Source organism: Haemorhous mexicanus, chromosome 5, assembly GCF_027477595.1.
Source record: "Haemorhous mexicanus isolate bHaeMex1 chromosome 5, bHaeMex1.pri, whole genome shotgun sequence".
NCBI lineage: Eukaryota > Metazoa > Chordata > Aves > Passeriformes > Fringillidae > Haemorhous > Haemorhous mexicanus.
The window spans coordinates 4,625,735-4,641,191 of NC_082345.1; the positions used below are offsets into that span (position 1 = coordinate 4,625,735).

The following is a 15,457-nucleotide window of genomic DNA, read 5'->3' on the forward strand; positions in this document are numbered from 1 at the left end:
ACCATTAAATGATTTTGCTCTCTTTGATGGAGGAAGAATTTCTTCCTTTAGGGTTTAAATGTTCTCACAGTGTGGGTGTTATTACAGTTTTAATAACCACCTGTTTAATTCCCTGGGATGGGAGATTACATGCAGTACAGCCAAGAGTTTCTTGTTTGTTTGAGTAACTTTGGCAGTTTTATGGCCCTAAAAGAAAGGGAGAAAAAAAGAGAAGTATCCCCAGCTCTGCATTTCAGGGCACAGAATGATGGCCAGCTTCAGGAATGAGTCTTGATCCTTTGACTCCTCAGGAGCAGGATGGGCTGGGAGATGGGCTCCCATTACACAGTGACCTATTGTTTTCACTTGAGCAGTGAAAGATGAAGATGTGCTGTCATTTGATGTACAGGAATCACTGAAATGAGCCTGGCAAACCACTGTGAATATTGCAAGTGATAGCTAATTTTTTAATGGATTAATTCTTTCCCCTACAGTAACAAGATAGGATCCTTTGGCAGAGAATCAGTCAGCTTGATTCCTGGCTGTGGCATATTTAGGTTTGTGTTATCACCCACTGCCCACACTTGTGTAGCAGAAACTCCTGAGGGAACTTGTGAAGAGATGGGTTTTCAGTCATCTGGCCTGAGTCACTACTTTGCTGATGAACCCCTCAAGCTGCTGGAAAAGACCTGTTTTATGCCAGGCCAGTATTACCACAAACCAGGCATGTAGGTCTGATTTCCTAAATTAAAAGACTGATTTACTGCACCGTGTAAGTCGGTTTTCAATTTACCTGCAACCTGAGAACTCCATCTCTTAGGGCAGGTACAATACAAGCAGTTGGTGATGCAGATAAAGCCAACAAAAAAGAGAAAGTCGTGGTTCTGTGACTGCTAATTGCTCTGATACCTTTGCTACCCTCCTTCCAGTCTGTGTTTCCTTCTGACCTGGGACACTGTCACTGTCAGCAGTGAAAGCTATCACAGTTCTCCTTTTTCTCTCCCTTTTCCTCTCTCTGGTTCCCCTGGGGACAGAAGATCCTGGCAGCCAGATCTACCCCAGGCTTTTGCCTTTTGTTTTCCTGTACTTTTCTCTTGGCACGATGCAGAAGTTTGCAGTGCTGTGCTTCCACAATCACATGCTAAAATATTTGCACAGCTGTCTGATGACAGAAAAGGGGGGAAGGAGAAAATCCACTCTTCTGTTATTTGAAAAGTTAAACCAAACCAAGTCAAACAAACAAACAAACAAACAAACAAACAAAGTTTAACATGAATTAATAATGTAAAATCTTCCTTTTTCCCTGCTCTTGTATAACAGAATCCTCAATCAGTTTGCCTAGCTCCCCTCTGTGTGCTTCACCTTCTTTTTCTTATACACACAAACCCACACTTTGGTGCTTCTCTTCCAATGACCCTGGGTTCAAACCCCCATGGGACTCCAGTGCCCACTCTGTGCACTCACTTCAGCCTCTTCTGGGGTACAGAAATAGGACCAACTCCTACAGGCTATAATCAGGCATTCTTCAGGCAAATCTCTGACTGAAGTCAGTGGAAGTTTTGGCACAAGGATGGCAAAACTAATTAAATTCCTCCTCCAAGTATATATTTTTATATATTTATATATCTGGGACGGGGATGAGAGAAGAAAATACTGCCTAGAAAGAAAGTCCATTAATAAATGAGATGTAGATGTGGGGAAGAACAGTTGGTTGAATTATTTATAATGCAGTTATAAAATTGCTGAGTTGCTGAGCTTTCCAGTAAACCCATCAATAACATGCAAGACCATAGCAGCAGTTAGTAGGAGTATAAACAAGCAGGAGCATGGATCTCCATGAAAATCAGGTGTGAAAATATTGGGGGGGAAAAAGCCTAGCAAATCCAAATCATTTAGAAGAGAATATATTTGAATGTGGTCATGGCTTTCCAATAGCCTTGAAAACTGGTTGTGAGTTAATTTTACCAGCAGTTCACCAGAGAACCTCAAGCAAAAACCCATCAAACGTGGGCCCATATTTTAAAAATAGAAAAAACAGCACAGACACTTCCTAACAAGCCTAACTATAGATCAGAGTGAGAAAAAAATGTAAATGTGGGTTTAAAATAAACCTGAATAGTGATACTAAGAGCAAAATGAACCTGGATGTTTGAAAGAACCAATCTTGTCAAGTATTTTTTTTTGGTCAGAATTATCTAATTAGTGGCTGACGATACTAGAGCAAATATACTGCATTAGATCCTTTAGTGCAATGAGTGGAAGATTCAACTTTTCAAATCTTCACAGACAAAAGAAGGGGAAGTGAACAGGCCAACAAGCACTTTTTCAGCTTTGACATCTATAATTCACGTGCAGGGGCTGCACTCCCACTACCGACAGCTCCCTTCCTACACACACAAACACACACTCCCTGCCTTTATGCTGCTCTGAGACCACACACAGCTCTGTCCAGTGCCTGCCCTTCCCATCAGCCAGCCTCTCCTCTGGGAAGCATGAATGCCTCCTCTGAACCGAGGCCTCAGCTCAAGGTGTGCTTCCACCCTGCTCCACCAAGCTTGGATTGGTTGTTTTCAGGTTTTTTTGAGTCTTTCTTGCTGTCCTCAGTCGTGAGCTCCAGACAAAGCCTTCCTTTCTGTGAGGGAACTTCAGAACCAGGATTGTGGTCTGGACATTTATGGACTAAGGAACATTCAATGTTTCTGCTCCCGTTGCCTCCTGATCGTCAGGAGGAATGACTGTGCTGTGTCTTTAGCATTCCAGCTCAGTTTCTCAAGTCTGTGTCCTCCTGTGGACACACATTTGGGGACAGCCCTGTCTTTGTTGGTGTCCAGGCACAGGGAGGCAGTCTCTCTGTGCTGGTCTGGATCCAGCAGACAGAATGTCATTTCCAGCCCGTTAGCCTCCGAAACGTTCTGTTTGTGCAATTAGCCTTATGAGGGCACTGATGAGAAATGGGTGCTTATTAGCTGCTGTCATTTTTATCCCCTCTTCCCTGAGTAATGCTACAGCAGCCCTCGTGATGCCATTAAATAGCTCTGACTGCAGGAGGAGAAAGCTGCAAATGGAAAAGACTTCTCAGTGCTGCAGGCCAAGCCCAGCCACCTCCTCTCCCCTACATTCCTCTGCTGCTTTCCTACTCCCTGAGAGCCCAGCATTATTCCTTCTCAGGATTGTCTTCTTCAGGGGACAGCTTCCTTTTGAATGGCGTCATGCTTCACACCCAGAGGCACCAAGTCTTTTCCACTAAGCCAAGCGTAAAAATAGCTGAGGGAAGGGGTGGGGGAGGGAGTGTCAGCAAAACAGATTTATTTAATTATATGTACCAAGCACCACTTTCCTATGTGAGACCCAGTGTGCAGCTCAGTATCTATCTTGCTGAATTCTCATTTAAGGTTACTGAGGAAACAGGCATAAAATGCCCATGATACCTTGAATTTCTATAAAATGCCTTCATATGTTTAGTAACCTCACACCTGTGTGGAACTGGGTGCTCCTATGTCTGGCTGTACTAATAACTGATTTTGAACAAGGCCCCATGCAAGGAGGGTGTCTGTGTGTGGGGGTGATTAAATCCAGCACCTGTAATCAGAAGGCTCCAGACTCTCTTAGGCTGGGCCTAGATGGACTTTCCCACTTCACAGAGATATTCTGCACTGCCAAGCCCAGTGGTGTTGTCGTGGCCATCACCGTGTTTGGTGATGTTCTCCAAGTCCCACATTTAAGAATCCTGTAAACATAGGAGAAATGGAAGGTTTTTTCCTAAATCAAATTAAGTTTTAATCCTCTCAGTATGTTGGAGGAAAGCTGGAAAACTGAGTCTGAAGGCAGAGGCAAAGATAAATAAAAAGATTAGAATTTTTACTTCTTTTAAAACATGAGATTTATTTTGCCTGCTCACAGCTTTTATAATCTAGATCAATTCTTTCTAGCCCTTCTGGCTGATACTGCTGTTCTTAACTAGTCCCATCTCTGCTGCTGCAGATTATAGTGGAGCAAAAAGGTACTTAACCCCTTGTCATGATGGGATCTTCAATATCTGGATTTTGGGACCTGGAGGCCTGTCCCTACCTAGCAAGCCGGGATGAGCCACTGTCACAGATTGCCCAAAAAACCTGGGTTGAAAGTAAGGAGAGGAGAGTCAGTTAAGGAAGCAAATGTGTGGGTTTTACTTCTGTGTGTTTGTCTTTGTCCACCCCACCTACGTGCACACAGAGCTGTGTTTGTTACTGGTGCCCTGAGAGAGGAAACCCATTACCTTAAAAGAAGCACTTGGCTTTAAGAGAGAATAATAAAGAAAGCAACAAAGAACCGTTAGCAACATTTTATAAAGAAGATGAGATAAATAGTCTGTCTCATAAACAAGTGGTATTATTTAACTATCCAAGGAGTTGCTTTCCAAAACAAGGCTGAATTGTTCATTGTCCAGCAAAATAACGCCTGCTTCTGCAGCCTTGGCTGCTTTTCTGACTACAGCCCAGAGTCTGCAGATCTCCTCTGTGGTGGACTGTCCTGCCTAACATTACTGCTAATGTTTAACTGTCAATGTTATAATAAAAATAAGTAGAAAAGAGCAATATTAAGGCACAGAAATGACAGCACCGAGACTTTTCAGTTGAGGGGACAGGAACAAAGGAATCTTGCCTGCCCTGAGCTTCCCTGTAGCTGTAACAGGGCCTCACAGACACACTTGTGCTCGGCTCTGTTGGCAGAGAAACACTTGGCAGAGAAATCCCCTCCTGCTCTCTCAACTGCTCATTCACCTGCTCACAGAGACAAGATTATATCACGCTGTCCCAGCACTTCTTCAAACACTGGTGAGCGTGTGCTACTGCTCAGATATTCACCAGAACAAGGTTTCTTTTCTCCTCTTTTCACAAGCCATGGTATTTCTCAGGGGAAGCCAGCAGCTCTCTCGGGGTTATGCCAGCTTTCCTACACCACAGAAACAAGACTAAAGATGCTGTAGAGATCTGTGAGTGGAGTAACCAAGGTGGGAGGGGGGGTGTGAGGGAAATACCTCCTGTATAAACCAGCCTTTTTTAAGAAATGGGTGGATTACTCAGGTCAGAGGAATCCTCGAAGGAGGAGGCAGTGCATCCATTCGGTGCTCCCGTTGCCGCTCCCTTAGCAAGCCACAGGGGACCACTGCTCCGTTACTGTGGCAACCGTGACGACTTGGCAGCCAGAGGCATCATCACTCAGCCTCCTCGAGACTGGGCGAGATGCTCTGGCAAAGCCTTACACAAGGAGATTCGCATCCGAGATCCCGTTTCTTTTAAATTTTGGCTTTACCTCGCAAGCCTAGAGAAGGAGAAAATCGCTGCTGGGAGCCCTGCAAAGAGAAGCCGTGTGGAGGCAGGGCAGGGGAGGGGCAGGGGCTCTCATCTGGGTCTCTGCCCCTGCAGAGGCGGGGAGCTGCGAGCACCTGTCGGGGAGGAGTTGACTCATGTGAGAAGAAGGTCATTCCCGCAGCCTCGCTCCGTGAGTACCCACCCAGCCAGCCTCTCCTACCTTCTGCTGCAAATTGTTATTTATTGTTTGGCATTGGCTAGGAAATTCCGGGGTTTCTTGTGTCTAAGGGGAGGAATTTTCTTTTGTGCTAGCTCCAGGCTTCTTGCAAAATCCGTGAATGCATTGCTACTGGCTTTTTGTCCTAGGCATGAATTCCTGCAGGGGCTGCAGCCTTGCCATTAGCAGCAGGTTTCTTGCAGGAAGCTCGATGAGATCTGCAATTTGCAGCGAGCACTGCACAATCCTACCTTAATACCAGGTTTGTGCTCTAGCCAGCTGATATTCTCCTATATCAGCTTTTCCATTTAATTCATGGTTCCAGCCTTTGTTGTACAAGCTGACTTATTTGTTTTCATTGAGATTAAGAATTGAAGCAGTAAGTAAATCAAATGCTTGAACAGGTGCAGAAAGAGTATTTGCCCTGTGGAGGATAGAGTTACAAGCAGTTTCATTCTGATGAGACAAACAGATGCTCCAGATAAACTGCTGATAAAAGGAATTATCCTGGCAAAGATCCACCACGTTCCCCTGTAGCACATGGGTGTCATAGTCAAGCACACAGACAGTAGCCATGGGTGAGATCAATCCACCATGGCTAACAATAGGCATCTATAAATGTAGTCATGTTACTGAGCAGTGTGATCATCAGTTTCAAATCACGTCCTGAAAAATATTAATGTAACTTAGTCATCTGTGAAATGAATACACTGCTTTGTAAAGAAACTAATGCATTGCAAACAAACAAACAAACAAAAACAATTGTAAGGATTTACAAGGGAAAAGAAATCAAAGGTTGTACACCGTAGATCTGAAATCCTGATCAACCTGCAGGTTGAAAGGCAAGGAGATTTCTTTTTCTCCAGATGAATTTGGTGCTTGTTCTGTTCCTTAATCAGACAGCAGCACTGGGGCATCTCTAGCTGTAATCTCATTAAGACTGTTAGGCTGTGATTGTGCTTGTGGTCTGTTGCTGGCATGCATTTGGGCAGACAAATGATCCTCAGACTCTCACAGTGAGAGGAGATGGGGGTTGGCTGTTTCTCACGAGGTTTGAAAATCCTGCATCCTTGACTTTGGGAAAGCACAGTTTGCAGAGCAGCTGGGAAGGGAACAGGGACAGGTCCTCTCAGCCCAGGCACACAAGGGCAGTTTGTGAGCACAGCTCCTCTTGGTGTGATGGCAGTCACGTGTGGGCACAAGAATGGCACAGCACCCTCCCCTCAGTGTGTAAATAGCATAAAGCTGTGCCTGTGTGAGTGTTGGCATGACAGCCTGGGCTACTACAGAGCAAAAACAGAAGTCAGAAATTCATTATGGGCTCTTTTCTACATCCCCAGAACCACTCCTGTGTTCTGCTTTGTCCTGCCTGTAACAACTAACACAAGCATAGTGGATTTTGTTTAGTTTGCCTCTTTGACCAAACTGGAAAATATTTGGATGATATTTCTGAATATTTCAGGAGTCAGATAGAACTGTTTTCATTCAATTTTAGCCCATTACTCTTCATTACAATTCCAGGTGACACCATAAATACCTCTAGCTCCTCTTCCTTGTCCCTGCATGGCTCAAACATTAGTTGATAGCTCTGCTCCTAGGCAGCAGTGGAGTTTGAGTGCTTCTGGAGGCCAGAGGATTTTTGCAGCCCCCTGTGTGAGCCCTGCACATGTGGATCTCCTGCACACAAACCCACAGCAGCTGATGTCATTGTGCATGAGCCTGGGGAAGCAGGCTGCTGAATGAGTGCCAGTGTACCACACAGTTCATAAATATGGAAAAGCAACGGGCCCTAGCCCAACAAGCTGGGATTCAGAAACATTTAGCAGATGTTCTGGCTGTGGGGGAGGAAAACAGGAGATGAATAACTACAATACTGCAATAGCAAATACTTTGTTGATGAAACTGCACAAAAATTAGAATGACAAACACACCCTTACCAGGACTTTGACCTATCCATAAAACAACACCAACATGTTTTATTAATAGTAGCTCCACATTCTCAAGATCAATAAAGTGACTTCATTGATTTACTTTTCCCTTTTTATTAGTACTTCTCTAAACAGTGATGAATTTGGATTGAACATAGGTAGAGTCTTTTTTATAGCTTGTCAAAGAACAGTTCCAGTAGCTCTAATAAAGCAATAAGCTTCTCAACCAGGACAACACAGCTAAAGAGAACCTAACCATGGTTAAGAGTTTGAAGGAAACTTCCCAATCTGCTTGGAAGGGGCTGTCAGCTATTTCCACAACACCACCACAGGGGAGCTGCTCTGTACATTTCCTTAAAGGAGTAGAAATCTGTTGTTTTAAAAACAAGCATAGTGAACATAGCTCAGGCTCTCCCATAATCCAAACTCCAAACAGTAAACATGCCTTTCAGACCTTGATGCACGCTCTGTGGAGTAAACCAATCTCAGCTTTACAGGCAGCTCTCGTGGGGAACTTCTATAGTCCAAATTAGATGAACAACCAATGAAGGGTCTCAGTAATGACCTTGTAGGAGTTGCCATTACATTTCACCAAGGCACATTTGAATCCATTCCCTTTGGTCCTTTTTGGGAACTGTCTGATTACAAGGAAATGCTGTACTTGTGACTTTTTTGGATGGTGTATTAACTGTAGGTCAGCAGTCTAGCAGTACTTCATCTGAGTATGGTGTCCTTGAATATCTATATTTTCTTCCTTGACAAACACTTGTCTTACTGCTTTGGATGATCTCACACCTCTTTACACACTTGAACTGTTGTTCCTAAAGCATGAAGTGAAACTCAGCTGGGCTACTCTTCCCAGCCTTGGTGTAATGTACCACTTTGGGAGGGAGTTTTCTGCACTTGTGTAGCCTTTGGTTTGTGTTAATTCTTCATAAAATTTACAGTATAGTGAAGTGAAAGTTGTGTGTTTCTCATCAGCTTCTCATATGCCCACGGTCCTGACTCATAGCAGCAAACCCAAAGCTGCAACTTTATATTTTACTGCTTGGCAAAATCTGTGAGCAGTGAAATTGTCTGCAGTGTATATGCACAGACCCAGAACCCCTCTTATTCTTAAAATAGTTCCAAATGCTGAAGTCTATACTGAACACTCAGCAGATTTGCATGTAACCCCAGAGAAACCTTCCTTGTTAGTTCCTACCAGAACACTTATTTGTTCAGCATGATGGGTTAGAAATATTTATCTACATGATCAAAACTCACAGTCTCTGATGGGCTGGTTTTTTATTTTCCTTTTTAACTGCAGAAATTTTTACCTACAGAAGTTTCTACTGAATTAGACTTGTATTTGTTTCCTTGCAACCAAACACCACCAGCAAATCATTTGAAACTCAGCTCCCAGCTCAGCACACAACATCAGTCAGGATTAGGGTGTGCATGTGTGTTCAGGGGGTTGAATACATCATTTCATAAATATTGCAGCTATTCAAATGCCTGTGCAGTGAATAATCACTTGCATCAGGAGAATGCTGGGAGCTTGGTGACTTCTGCCTTGCATTTGAACCACAGATTGAACACTTGTGCTCTTGCTCAGAAAGTCAGTGCTCCAGAACAATGGGACAGAAAACAGAAAATTTTAAAACCTCTGTAGACTAGACTAGTACTTCAGTTTCTTCTGAAAAACAGTTCTTCTTTTGGAAGCTCTTAGCTGCTCATTTGTATGCAGATTACTTTTACATTTAAAAACAAAACGGGTTTAGCTGTCCCAGTAAGTGTGAGCATGAGAAAACAAAACTATAACTCATCAAGATCCCAATTCAGTTGCTTACAGCAGATGGCAATTCAAATACAGTGACTTTTAACAGAAACACTTGTACACAGGAGAAAAGAGTTCCTGTTAATGGAGAGCATCTCAGGGGCTTCAGGGGCAATTTGGTTTCATGTTGTAGCCTTGACTTTTACAAATCAAAGCAAAAAGCAGCAACAAAAAAATCCTTTGTCACTGTGAACGTCACACTAAAATGTATAAACAGGAGGGATGATTGCAGAGCACACCAAGTGCTCCTTCCATTCTGCATTGCACTGGTAAGGCCTCAGCTGGGATCACACTGTATGCTGTTCCTGCAGAGAGAAATTCAGGGAAGGCATGGATTAAAGTGGGAGCCACCAAAGGGGAGCACCATGAACCAACAGAGCCTCACCCAATCTAAACTAGGAGGACAGACAAGAAGAAATGGAGTTTTAGGTCTGGGGAATGTGAAAAGTGACTTGAGAAATCTTCATGCATCTAAAAGGCTGTTGCAGGAATGAAAGGAACAAATGGATTTTTTTGTCTGTGTTGGGTTGGATGAGAAGTACATGTAAATTATGCTGAGAGAGATCCAGCTTTACCATTAGGGGAAACTTTCTAAAGGCAAAAGGAGTGGATCATGAGAAAAGAACATCTTTCCTGGATAGACTGTGGTGTCTGCACTGGGGAGGTCTTTAAGAGGTAAAACAGATGGGACAGAGATGCTTTCACAGGGCTGGAGTTAGATGACCTCTCAGTATCCCTTCCAGTGCTGTAATTTGGTGATCACCTCCTTGCTTGAAAATCTGCTTGCTGTGTTTTTACTTCCTGTTTCCAGATGTGGGGACCCTGCTCTGGGACAGTATGCTTCCCGTGGAATTTGGTGCTCTTGGTTAAAAGAGATTACAAATTCCCACAGGAGCACACACCTGGCAAGTCCTGAACCTTGGAAGGTTGTCAAAATAGAATTTAAGATTCCTTGGCTATTTTTACTGTGAAAATAGCTTTGATTCCATAGAGATACCAAAAACTTTCTTGAATTTTCTTCTGTAACTTGTCTTCCTTGTTATACTCCTTGTCTGACTGGAAGCAACACCTGGGCCCTACGAGCCTTCAATAATTTCTCTTGGAAGAAAAAAAAAAGTATTTTTCTATATATTATTTTTCTATATTGACTTATTTTTTATAAAATTTCAATTTTTCTTATTTTTCTATATATACTTTTCAAAATGGGACACTGTGTCATACTCTGACTTTATTTTGAGAGGTGGCAGCTCACCTCCTTGAAAAATCTCAGCCTGGAACCACAATATTTTTCCCTGGGTTGGTTTGGAACTGCTTCCTCAACAGCTGCTCTGCTCACTAGAGGTCACTTCTGGAGTGCCAACACCCAGGTTTACAGTGCCTGCAGGCAGGAATTCACAGGGAATCAATCACTGCCTGGCTGAGTACACTGCTCCCTAGCCCGGTGCAAACCAGCGGTTCTGTAAAACTCTCGGGGGAGATAATGGTGCTGGGCTTGCCTTGCACATCACCAGCCTGGAACATCAGGCTTCTAACCAAGCTGTGATGCAGAATTTCAGCTGTCTTAGCTTGTTTTTGTGTTGCAAAAGAGCCCATTTTGTACTGATGTTGCAGTTTTTGTGAGTGTGCTTTATTAGCCTAAAGTTCTGTACAGTACTGCCTGCCACCCTCCTCCCACTCTGCCCACCACGTGCATGTGGTGACAAGGGACATGCAGAGGCACTACAGTCCTTTGTTTTTGCTTCAGTTCCACTTGTTTAAACCCTTCTTCTTACTGCACATTGTGAAAACTTCTCTGAGAGTCCAGCAGCATAATGATGCAAATAACCCTGTCATATGACTTCGCCTCTCTGGTGCTGGATTCCAAAATATCGAGCCAAGACATACAAGCCTTGCTGTGGATGCCATAGGCAGCCTGATGCTAGAGTGCAGATGGCTCTGCAGTTCCCTAATGGGAATTGTTTGGGTCCTTATTAGCACTTTACAAAGATTTCTGTTCAACTTGCCAGCTCTCCTCCTGACTGTTCAGAGTGCTCAGCCAGTAATCACTGCAAACTCTGTGCAAGTCAGGCCCCAGGAGAGCATTTTCAAATATCTCCTGTATCACTATGTGTAAACTCCCTCCTCCATCTGCTTTCATTTTTCAATAATTAACACACCCCCAGCCTGCATCTTTGCAGGGGAGGACACCTGCAATTGTTGGTTTTGAGCAGATAATGGAAGGTGAATCAGCAGGCTGAGGCTCTCCCATGATTGCAACCAGTAGCTCTAATTTTTATGCTCATGGAAACTCCATCAGTAAACAGGGTGGGTTGAGCCAAGTTTAGATCAGCTAAAGGCTTTCCTCCATCTGTTCTCAGACATGGATATAGATAGTGAATTGGGAATTGTGCACTTCTGGCTGATATTTGTCATACCCCACTGTAGTAAGAATTTGCTCAGCCATATCATTAACTCACTTTATGCATCTCTTATGAATGATATCTGCTCGGTGCTTTATTGTGTGTTACTACAATACCTGACTAACTTTCATACCAGAATCTCTAATATGCTATGGAGACCTAAACTTCTCTTAAGGTAGGGTTGGAAGGCTGTGGCTTTGGTTGGACCTTCCTGGGTTCCTCTCAGTGCTGTCTCAAAGAGCAGGGCTGGCTGATTCCCTGGTCCAACCAGTCCTTACACTGTCACCTCGGTGTGACCTGAGTGATTAGCCAATATTTGGGGCTCCCAAGCTGAGTTGATTAGCAGGAGACAAGGATGATGGCAGCAGCATCCACCTGCTGCAACATTGCTCATCATCCCTGTCACTGTAGGGGTATCGGGGACAGGTAAAGGTGATACAGAGACTCCATCATCAGAAGGCATGAAAAGACACTTTATTAATAGAAATCTACAGTTCTTATAGAAACAATGGTGGACTTAAGACATGATTGGCCTTTAGGAATCTTCTCTCACACTATTACTGAACTATGAAAAGTACACTCTAAAGAAATATATCTATAAGCAATAGTTACAGAAAGGGAGATAATGATTGTTTAAATTCTTTCTTCTAAGTTTCCTACAGCTTCTGCACATCTTCCCAGGATTTTCCTGGGAGAACTATGTCCTTCTCTGTTCAGAAGATATGTCATTACTACACTTCCCGAGAGCAGGGGCACGGAGCGCATCACGGTCCAAACGGGACGAGCTGCGACGGCCACCCCCGAGCCAAAAACATCTCCTGGCTTTTCTCAAGACGGCCCTGCGGCCACCTTTAGATACTATTTATTTGCCACCTTCCCCCCGGCGGTTCCTCCGGTGCCATCACTCGGCTCCACCGGCCTTTCCCGAGTCGCAGGGCACGGGGCGCGCTCCCGGGGCACGCACCCCTCCGCCCGGGGGCGCTTTAAACAGCCGTTGTCTGGCCCCGCCCCTTTTTTTGATCTCCGCCAATCCCCGCCCGGCCGGTTGCAATTCGAGCGGTGAGAGCGTACCACTGCCACAGGGGGCGGGGGAGGAACGGGAGCGTTTAGGGGTTGTCGGGGGGAACCGCGCGGGGTATGGTGCCCGTTCTCCGCCACACCTGTTACTTTCCCGTTGTCTTCGCTCTTCTCCCCTTGTCCTCTCTCTCCACCGCGTACCCAGCGGCTGTGGAGCCGCCGTTTCTCGCCGTCGCTCCCCTTTCCCAGGTGCGCCGCCCGGAGGGCCGGGCGGGAAGGGGGCTCTGCCCGCGCGGTGGGCGGTGGGCGGGGCAGCGGCAGCGCGAGCTGCCAAGGTGCGCGCGCGCCGCCGCGGATGCACCCGCCCCTCCCGCGGCGGGCAGGGACGGGCCGGTCCCGCTCCGCTCTAGCCTTAGCCTCAGCCCCAGCCCCGCTCCGCCGCCTCCGAGCAGCGGCATGAAGCGAAGGCAAGTGCCCGCGGCGGGGCGGGAGGGCTGCGGGTCGGCAGGTGGGGTGGGGGTGGCGGCGGCGGAGGGTCCCCGGAGGGTCCCCGTCGTGCGGCGGCACCGCGCGGGGAGCGGCCCCGGCGCGTGGAGCGGGGTGTGCGCGCCGTGTGGGGAGCGGCAACTGCGGCGGGCACTGGGCGGCGGGCACAGGGCGGCGGGCAGCGCCGCGGAGCGCGGTCCCTGCCGCCCGTCCGTGCCGGTTCCATGACCCGGTTACACGGCTGGGCGCCGGGCAGGAACGGGGCGGACCCGGGCCGGAGCGGGTGGCTCAGCCCCGAGGGCACCGCGCGGCTGCTGCGGCTCGGCCTCATCGCCCGGAGCGCCGCGCGGGTGCCTCGCAGCGCCCGCCAGCCGCGGCCGTGGCCGCCACAGGGTCACGAAGTGCTGCCGGTGCTTCCGTCACACGGAGCTTACGGCACCCCTACGTGAGGCACGGCATAAACCGCCCGCAGCTCGCACAGGCTGCTGCTTGTCTTGCCTTTAGCCTTTTTATTGTCATTCGAGATAAAGGCGGTGCGAGGGATTGTAATACTTGTGCCTCTCTTCCTCCATTTGTTGTGTTATGGTTCGTTCTTAATCTCTGCGGGCTGTTGTCCTAAGATGTGTTTAAGGGTTTTTAGTACTTAACAAGGGTAGCTGCTTCTAAACATGGGTTTTCTTCATGTATGATAACAAAAACCCGGTTATCCATTCACTGCAATGACTTAATTCCATATACTGAAGAAGACCTCTCTTACCTCATCCCTTTAAGGTTAGTGCTCTGGAGCACCTGGAAACGATCCCTCCATCTCCACAGAAGTTACTGTTAAGTCTGACACGACAAAAAATGCTGCTTCCCTTGTTGGTCCTGTTGTGCTTCTTTGAAAGTTGAAAAAAATGAAGAATCTCTGGGAGATCTTTGAGTGTTAGACTCAAAATTGGCGTTCTTGGTTATTCTGCACTTTAAATGAACTTTGTCTGTGCTAGTGCAGTGGACTTAGGGGGAGCTGAGCAAATAAATGGCCTCTCAGTGGACAAGCTGGATGTACTGAAACTGACTATCCACGAGGCTCCTTTTAGCTAGAAACTTTGAAATATACAAGGTAATTGAGCTTTGAAAAATGAAATAAACAAGGTTTTCTTTGAGTAATTATGCACTTGCTTGAAATATACTACTCTTACTGAAAGTTAGGCTAGTGTCTTTTTCTGTATTGCTTATAATGTACATATTCTGTTTATTTCTCACTGCCACATTTTCAGTACTTGTGTTTGGGTTGGTTGCACTGCAGGGATATGGTCAGTAAAAATAACTCTCTGCATGGGAATTAAGCTTTTCAATCATGGGAATATTTCTGCTGGCCTGAGAGTCTGTGAAAGCTTACTGGTACAAAACTAGATTTAGAGTTAGATTGAAGTTGGCAGTGCCTCTTTAAACCAGCCAGAAGTCCATGGCACTTTCATCTGCAGCTGCAAAAATCACACTGCAGTTAAGAAAAGAAGTATGTTTGTATTTAGCTAGCAGCTTGCTAAAGTACTTGTGTCTAAGTAGATGGCTTAACCAGGTGTGCTGGACTTGTATTCATTCATGTCTTAAATTACAGAGAAGGCACACCTTACAGCTAATTTGTGATGTTGGTAATCCTGTAATTATTGTATTAATGGATGGGAACTCCTCTTCAGTGTTACAGGGCAACCATAAATATTTTTCTTTTACCAGTTATTTCTAAGTATTTGTGCAGAAGAAATAACTAATAGTTATGCTGCTGCTGAATTACATGTATCTCAGTTTCAGTATTCAATAAATTTGAGTACAAGTCCTGTTTCTGACTATTCTGTGTATTAAGAAAGGATCTGTAAATAGTATGTAACTGTATATTCCTGGTCTAAACCTAAATGCAGCTGGTTGAGGTCAGGATGACATTTTATTCTAAGCTTTCTTGCCTCTCTGGGTGTCAGATATCCCGTGAGCATGCCTCACATGAGAAATCTCAGTTATTTTGCAGGTGCAGGTCTCTTGATAAAGGCTCTGGCACTGTTACTTTTGCCATGAGTGAACTTGAATTCTTGTTGTACACATGGTAATGCAGAGCTGATGATGCTTCTTAGACAAAGCTGAGGCAGAACTTGGACTTGTTCCTTTTTCCTTGCAGGATTTTTGTTCATTTTCTCCTTTGCACACACAGGGGCTGTCCTAATCTTAGGGTAGTTGCAGGTGAAGGGAGAGCTGTCTGTGCTGCTGCTGTCTGTCCTTGGCAGAGGCAGAAAACTCCCACTGTGGCTGTGGCACTGGAAATTGCCCACGAGAGCAACAGCAGAGCTTGT

At 45.6% G+C, this 15,457-nt stretch overlaps 1 protein-coding gene across 18 annotated transcripts in view; it reads left to right on the plus strand.

Annotated features, from left to right (window-relative positions):
* MICAL3 (microtubule associated monooxygenase, calponin and LIM domain containing 3) overlaps positions 1–15,457 on the plus strand; it is a 174,134-nt gene that overhangs the window by 8,375 nt on the left and 150,302 nt on the right. For 16 of the 18 annotated variants that reach the window (XM_059848091.1, XM_059848074.1, XM_059848078.1 and 13 more), the window contains exon 1: positions 12,967–13,117. The exons of 1 other annotated variant lie outside the window; for it this stretch is intronic. The gene's annotated coding sequence lies outside the window, so the exon portion shown is untranslated. Of the gene's footprint in view, positions 1–5,351; positions 5,461–12,966; positions 13,118–15,457 lie in introns of those variants that run through there. One more of the 18 variants, XM_059848076.1, reaches the window with a different exon arrangement.